The sequence below is a fragment of the Thunnus albacares genome, chromosome 15 (genome assembly GCF_914725855.1).
Source record: "Thunnus albacares chromosome 15, fThuAlb1.1, whole genome shotgun sequence".
NCBI classification, from domain to species: domain Eukaryota; kingdom Metazoa; phylum Chordata; class Actinopteri; order Scombriformes; family Scombridae; genus Thunnus; species Thunnus albacares.
The window spans coordinates 30,714,413-30,722,457 of NC_058120.1; positions in this window are offsets into that span (position 1 = coordinate 30,714,413).

Below are 8,045 nucleotides of genomic sequence, written 5' to 3' on the forward strand. Positions count from 1 at the left end.
GAGAGAGAGAGTGAATGTGTGTGAGAGAGAGAGAGTGAATGTGTGTGAGAGAGAGAGAGTGAATGTGTGTGTGAGAGAGAGAGTGAATGTGTGTGTGAGAGAGAGTGAATGTGTGTGAGAGAGAGAGTGAATGTGTGTGAGAGAGAGTGAATGTGTGTGTGAGAGAGAGTGAATGTGTGTGAGAGAGAGAGTGAATGTGTGTGTGAGAGAGAGTGAATGTGTGTGTGTGAGAGAGTGAATGTGTGTGTGTGAGAGAGAGTGAATGTGTGTGTGAGAGAGAGTGAATGTGTGTGTGAGAGAGAGTGAATGTGTGTGAGAGAGAGAGTGAATGTGTGTGAGAGAGAGAGTGAATGTGTGTGTGAGAGAGTGAATGTGTGTGTGAGAGTGAATGTGTGTGTGAGAGAGAGTGAATGTGTGTGAGAGAGAGAGAGAGTGAATGTGTGTGAGAGAGAGAGTGAATGTGTGTGTGAGAGAGAGTGAATGTGTGTGAGAGAGAGTGAATGTGTGTGTGAGAGAGAGAGTGAATGTGTGTGAGAGAGAGTGAATGTGTGTGTGAGAGAGAGAGAGTGAATGTGTGTGAGAGAGAGAGTGAATGTGTGTGTGAGAGAGAGAGAGTGAATGTGTGTGAGAGAGAGAGAGTGAATGTGTGTGTGTGAGAGAGAGTGAATGTGTGTGTGAGAGAGAGTGAATGTGTGTGAGAGAGAGAGTGAATGTGTGTGTGAGAGAGAGTGAATGTGTGTGTGTGAGAGAGTGAATGTGTGTGTGTGAGAGAGAGTGAATGTGTGTGTGAGAGAGAGTGAATGTGTGTGTGAGAGAGAGTGAATGTGTGTGAGAGAGAGAGTGAATGTGTGTGAGAGAGAGTGAATGTGTGTGTGAGAGAGAGTGAATGTGTGTGTGAGAGAGAGTGAATGTGTGTGTGAGAGAGAGTGAATGTGTGTGAGAGAGAGAGAGAGTGAATGTGTGTGAGAGAGAGAGTGAATGTGTGTGTGAGAGAGAGTGAATGTGTGTGAGAGAGAGTGAATGTGTGTGTGAGAGAGAGAGTGAATGTGTGTGTGAGAGAGAGTGAATGTGTGTGTGAGAGAGAGAGAGTGAATGTGTGTGAGAGAGAGAGTGAATGTGTGTGTGAGAGAGAGAGAGTGAATGTGTGTGAGAGAGAGAGAGTGAATGTGTGTGTGTGAGAGAGAGTGAATGTGTGTGTGTGAGAGAGAGAGTGAATGTGTGTGTGAGAGAGAGTGAATGTGTGTGTGAGAGAGAGAGAGTGAATGTGTGTGAGAGAGAGAGAGTGAATGTGTGTGTGAGAGAGAGAGTGAATGTGTGTGAGAGAGTGAATGTGTGTGTGAGAGAGAGTGAATGTGTGTGAGAGAGAGAGTGAATGTGTGTGAGAGAGAGAGTGAATGTGTGTGTGTGAGAGAGAGTGAATGTGTGTGAGAGAGAGAGTGAATGTGTGTGAGAGAGAGAGTGAATGTGTGTGTGAGAGAGAGTGAATGTGTGTGTGAGAGAGAGTGAATGTGTGTGAGAGAGAGAGAGTGAATGTGTGTGTGAGAGAGAGAGTGAATGTGTGTGAGAGAGAGAGTGAATGTGTGTGTGTGAGAGAGAGAGTGAATGTGTGTGTGAGAGAGAGAGTGAATGTGTGTGAGAGAGAGAGAGTGAATGTGTGTGTGAGAGAGAGAGTGAATGTGTGTGTGTGAGAGAGAGAGTGAATGTGTGTGTGAGAGAGAGTGAATGTGTGTGTGAGAGAGAGAGTGAATGTGTGTGAGAGAGAGAGAGTGAATGTGTGTGTGAGAGAGAGTGAATGTGTGTGTGTGAGAGAGAGAGTGAATGTGTGTGAGAGAGAGAGAGTGAATGTGTGTGTGAGAGAGAGAGTGAATGTGTGTGTGTGAGAGAGTGAATGTGTGTGTGAGAGAGAGAGAGTGAATGTGTGTGAGAGAGAGTGAATGTGTGTGTGAGAGAGAGTGAATGTGTGTGTGTGAGAGAGAGAGTGAATGTGTGTGTGAGAGAGAGAGTGAATGTGTGTGAGAGAGAGAGTGAATGTGTGAGAGAGAGAGAGTGAATGTGTGTGTGAGAGAGAGTGAATGTGTGTGAGAGAGAGAGTGAATGTGTGTGTGAGAGAGAGTGAATGTGTGTGTGAGAGAGAGTGAATGTGTGTGTGAGAGAGAGTGAATGTGTGTGTGAGAGAGAGAGAGTGAATGTGTGTGAGAGAGAGAGTGAATGTGTGTGTGAGAGAGAGTGAATGTGTGTGTGAGAGAGAGAGTGAATGTGTGTGTGAGAGAGAGAGTGAATGTGTGTGAGAGAGAGAGTGAATGTGTGTGTGAGAGAGAGTGAATGTGTGTGTGAGAGAGAGAGTGAATGTGTGTGAGAGAGAGAGTGAATGTGTGTGTGAGAGAGAGTGAATGTGTGTGTGTGAGAGAGAGAGTGAATGTGTGTGTGAGAGAGAGAGTGAATGTGTGTGTGAGAGAGAGTGAATGTGTGTGTGAGAGAGAGTGAATGTGTGTGAGAGAGAGAGAGTGAATGTGTGTGTGAGAGAGAGAGTGAATGTGTGTGAGAGAGAGTGAATGTGTGTGTGAGAGAGAGTGAATGTGTGTGTGAGAGAGAGAGTGAATGTGTGTGTGAGAGAGAGTGAATGTGTGTGTGAGAGAGAGAGTGAATGTGTGTGAGAGAGAGTGAATGTGTGTGTGAGAGAGAGTGAATGTGTGTGTGAGAGAGAGAGTGAATGTGTGTGTGAGAGAGAGTGAATGTGTGTGAGAGAGAGTGAATGTGTGTGTGTGAGAGAGAGAGAGTGAATGTGTGTGTGAGAGAGAGAGAGTGAATGTGTGTGTGAGAGAGAGTGAATGTGTGTGTGTGAGAGAGTGAATGTGTGTGTGAGAGAGAGAGTGAATGTGTGTGTGAGAGAGAGTGAATGTGTGTGTGAGAGAGAGAGTGAATGTGTGTGTGAGAGAGAGTGAATGTGTGTGTGAGAGAGAGAGTGAATGTGTGTGAGAGAGAGTGAATGTGTGTGTGAGAGAGAGTGAATGTGTGTGTGAGAGAGAGAGTGAATGTGTGTGTGAGAGAGAGTGAATGTGTGTGAGAGAGAGTGAATGTGTGTGTGTGAGAGAGAGAGAGTGAATGTGTGTGTGAGAGAGAGAGAGTGAATGTGTGTGTGAGAGAGAGTGAATGTGTGTGTGTGAGAGAGTGAATGTGTGTGTGAGAGAGAGAGTGAATGTGTGTGTGAGAGAGAGTGAATGTGTGTGTGTGAGAGAGAGAGTGAATGTGTGTGAGAGAGAGAGAGTGAATGTGTGTGTGAGAGAGAGTGAATGTGTGTGTGAGAGAGAGTGAATGTGTGTGTGAGAGAGAGAGTGAATGTGTGTGAGAGAGAGAGTGAATGTGTGTGTGAGAGAGAGTGAATGTGTGTGTGTGAGAGAGAGAGTGAATGTGTGTGAGAGAGAGAGTGAATGTGTGTGTGAGAGAGAGAGAGTGAATGTGTGTGAGAGAGAGAGAGTGAATGTGTGTGAGAGAGAGAGAGTGAATGTGTGTGTGAGAGAGAGTGAATGTGTGTGTGAGAGAGAGTGAATGTGTGTGAGAGAGAGAGAGTGAATGTGTGTGTGAGAGAGAGAGAGAGTGAATGTGTGTGTGAGAGAGAGTGAATGTGTGTGAGAGAGAGAGAGAGAGTGAATGTGTGTGTGAGAGAGAGTGAATGTGTGTGTGAGAGAGAGTGAATGTGTGTGTGAGAGAGAGAGTGAATGTGTGTGTGAGAGAGAGTGAATGTGTGTGTGAGAGAGAGTGAATGTGTGTGTGAGAGAGAGTGAATGTGTGTGAGAGAGAGAGTGAATGTGTGTGTGAGAGAGAGAATGAATGTGTGTGAGAGAGAGAGTGAATGTGTGTGTGAGAGAGAGAGTGAATGTGTGTGAGAGAGAGAGAGTGAATGTGTGTGAGAGAGAGAGTGAATGTGTGTGAGAGAGAGAGTGAATGTGTGTGAGAGAGAGAGAGTGAATGTGTGTGAGAGAGAGAGTGAATGTGTGTGTGTGAGAGTCAATGTGTGTGAGAGAGAGAGAGTGAATGTGTGTGAGAGAGAGAGAGTGAATGTGTGTGAGAGAGAGAGTGAATGTGTGTGAGAGAGAGAGTGAATGTGTGTGTGAGAGAGAGTGAATGTGTGTGAGAGAGAGAGAGTGAATGTGTGTGAGAGAGAGAGTGAATGTGTGTGTGAGAGAGAGTGAATGTGTGTGAGAGAGAGAGAGTGAATGTGTGTGAGAGAGAGAGAGTGAATGTGTGTGAGAGAGAGAGAGTGAATGTGTGTGAGAGAGAGAGAGTGAATGTGTGTGAGAGAGAGAGTGAATGTGTGTGAGAGAGAGAGTGAATGTGTGTGAGAGAGAGAGAGTGAATGTGTGTGAGAGAGAGAGAGTGAATGTGTGTGAGAGAGAGAGTGAATGTGTGTGAGAGAGAGAGTGAATGTGTGTGAGAGAGAGAGAGTGAATGTGTGTGTGAGAGAGAGTGAATGTGTGTGAGAGAGAGAATGAATGTGTGTGTGAGAGAGAGAGTGAATGTGTGTGTGAGAGAGTGAATGTGTGTGAGAGAGAGAGAATGAATGTGTGTGTGAGAGAGAGAGTGAATGTGTGTGAGAGAGAGAGAGTGAATGTGTGTGTGAGAGAGAGTGAATGTGTGTGTGTGAGAGAGTGAATGTGTGTGTGTGAGAGGCAAACATTGTAAAGCTCTAAGCTCTTTAGGCAGACACGTTATAAAATATAAGATGTTATAAGATGTTATAAGATATAATAAGATGTTATAAGATGTTATAAGATATAAGACGTTATAAGATATAAGATGTTATAAGATGTTATAAGATATAATAAGATGTTATAAGATGTTATAAGATATAATAAGATGTTATAAGATGTTATAAGATATTATAAGATGTTATAAGATGTTATAAGATATTATAAGATGTTATAAGATGTTATAAGATATAATAAGATGTTATAAGATATAATAAGATGTTATAAGATATTATAAGATGTTATAAGATGTTATAAGATATAATAAGATGTTATAAGATGTTATAAGATATAATAAGATGTTATAAGATGTTATAAGATATAATAAGATGTTATAAGATGTTATAAGATATAAGATGTTATAAGATATAAGATGTTATAAGATGTTATAAGATATAAGATGTTATAAGATGTTATAAGATATAAGATGTTATAAGATGTTATAAGATATAAGATGTTACAAGATGTTATAAGATGTTATAAGATATAAGATGTTATAAGATGTTATAAGATATAAGATGTTATAAGATGTTATAAGATATAAGATGTTATAAGATGTTATAAGATATAAGATGTTATAAGATATAAGATATAAGATGTTATAAGATATAAGATGTTATAAGATGTTATAAGATATAAGATATAAGATGTTATAAGATATAAGATGTTATAGGATGTTATAAGATATAAGATGTTATAAGATGTTATAAGATGTTATAAGATATAAGATGTTTTAAGATGTTATAAGATATAAGATGTTATAAGATATAAGATGTTATAAGATGTTATAAGATATAAGATGTTATAAGATGTTATAAGATATAAGATGTTATAAGATGTTATAAGATATAAGATGTTATAAGATATAAGATGTTATAAGATGTTATAAGATATAAGATGTTATAAGATGTTATAAGATATAATAAGATGTTATAAGATATAAGATGTTATAAGATGTTATAAGATGGTATAAGATATAAGATGTTATAAGATGTTATTAGATATAAGATGTTATAAGATGTTATAAGATATGAGATGTTATAAGATGTTATAAGATATAAGATGTTATAAGATGTTATAAGATATAATAAGATGTTATAAGATGTTATAAGATATAAGATGTTATAAGATGTTATAAGATATGAGATGTTATAAGATGTTATAAGATATTATAAGATGTTATAAGATGTTATTAGATATAAGATGTTATAGGATGTTATAAGATATGAGATGTTATAAGATGTTATAAGATATAAGATGTTATAAGATGTTATAAGATATAATAAGATGTTATAAGATGTTATAAGATATAATAAGATGTTATAAGATATAAGATGTTATAAGATATAAGATGTTATAAGATGTTATAAGATATAAGATGTTATAAGATGTTATAAGATATAAGATATTATAAGATATAAGATGTTATAAGATATAAGATATTATAAGATATAAGATGTTATAAGATGTTATAAGATATAAGATGTTATAAGATATAATAAGATGTTATAAGATGTTATAAGATATAATAAGATGTTATAAGATATAAGATGTTATAAGATATAAGATGTTATAAGATATAAGATGTTATAAGATGTTATAAGATATAAGATGTTATAAGATGTTATAAGATATAAGATATTATAAGATGTTATAAGATATAAGATGTTATAAGATGTTATAAGATAAGATGTTATAAGATATAAGATGTTATAAGATATAAGATGTTATAAGATAAGATGTTATAAGATATAAGATGTTATAAGATATAAGATGTTATAAGATGTTATAAGATATAAGATGTTATAAGATGTTATAAGATATAAGATATTATAAGATATAAGATGTTATAAGATATAAGATATTATAAGATATAAGATGTTATAAGATGTTATAAGATATAAGATGTTATAAGATATAATAAGATGTTATAAGATGTTATAAGATATAATAAGATGTTATAAGATATAAGATGTTATAAGATATAAGATGTTATAAGATATAAGATGTTATAAGATGTTATAAGATATAAGATGTTATAAGATGTTATAAGATATAAGATATTATAAGATGTTATAAGATATAAGATGTTATAAGATGTTATAAGATAAGATGTTATAAGATATAAGATGTTATAAGATATAAGATGTTATAAGATGTTATAAGATATAAGATATAAGATGTTATAAGATGTTATAAGATATAAGATATTATAAGATGTTATAAGATATAAGATGATATAAGATGTTATAAGATAAGATGTTATAAGATATAAGATGTTATAAGATATAAGATGTTATAAGATGTTATAAGATATAAGATGTTATAAGATGTTATAAGATATAAGATGTTATAAGATGTTATAAGATATAACATATTATAAGATATAAGATGTTATAAGATGTTATAAGATATAAGATATTTTAAGATGTTATAAGATATAAGATGTTATAAGATGTTATAAGACATAAAATGTTATAAGATGTTATAAGATGTTATAAGACATAAAATGTTATAAGATGTTATAAGACATAAAATGTTATAAGATGTTACAAGATATCATAAGATGTTATAAGATATAAGATATTATAAGATGTTATAAGATATAAGATATTATAAGATATTATAAGATGTTATAAGATATAAGATGTTATAAGATGATATAAGATATAAGATGTTATAAGATGTTATAAGATATAAGATATTATAAGATGTTATAAGATATAAGATGTTATAAGATGTTATAAGACATAAAATGTTATAAGATGTTATAAGATATAAGATGTTATAAGATGTTACAAGATATAAGATGTTATAAGATATTATAAGATATAAGATATTATAAGATGTTATAAGATATTATAAGATGTTATAAGATATAAGATATTATAAGATGTTATAAGATATAAGATATTATAAGATATTATAAGATGTTATAAGATATAAGATGTTATAAGATATTATAAGATGTTATAAGATATAAGATATTATAAGATGTTATAAGATATAAGATGTTATAAGATAACGTAAGATTTTATAAGATATAAGATATTATAAGATGTTATAAGATATAAGATATTATAAGATATTATAAGATGTTATAAGATATAAGATGTTATAAGATATTATAAGATATTATAAGATATAAGATATAAGATATTATAAGATGTTATAAGATATAAGATGTTATAAGATATCATAAGATATTATAAGATATAAGATATTATAAGATGTTATAAGATATTATAAGATGTTATAAGATATAAGATATTATAAGATATTATAAGATGTTATAACATA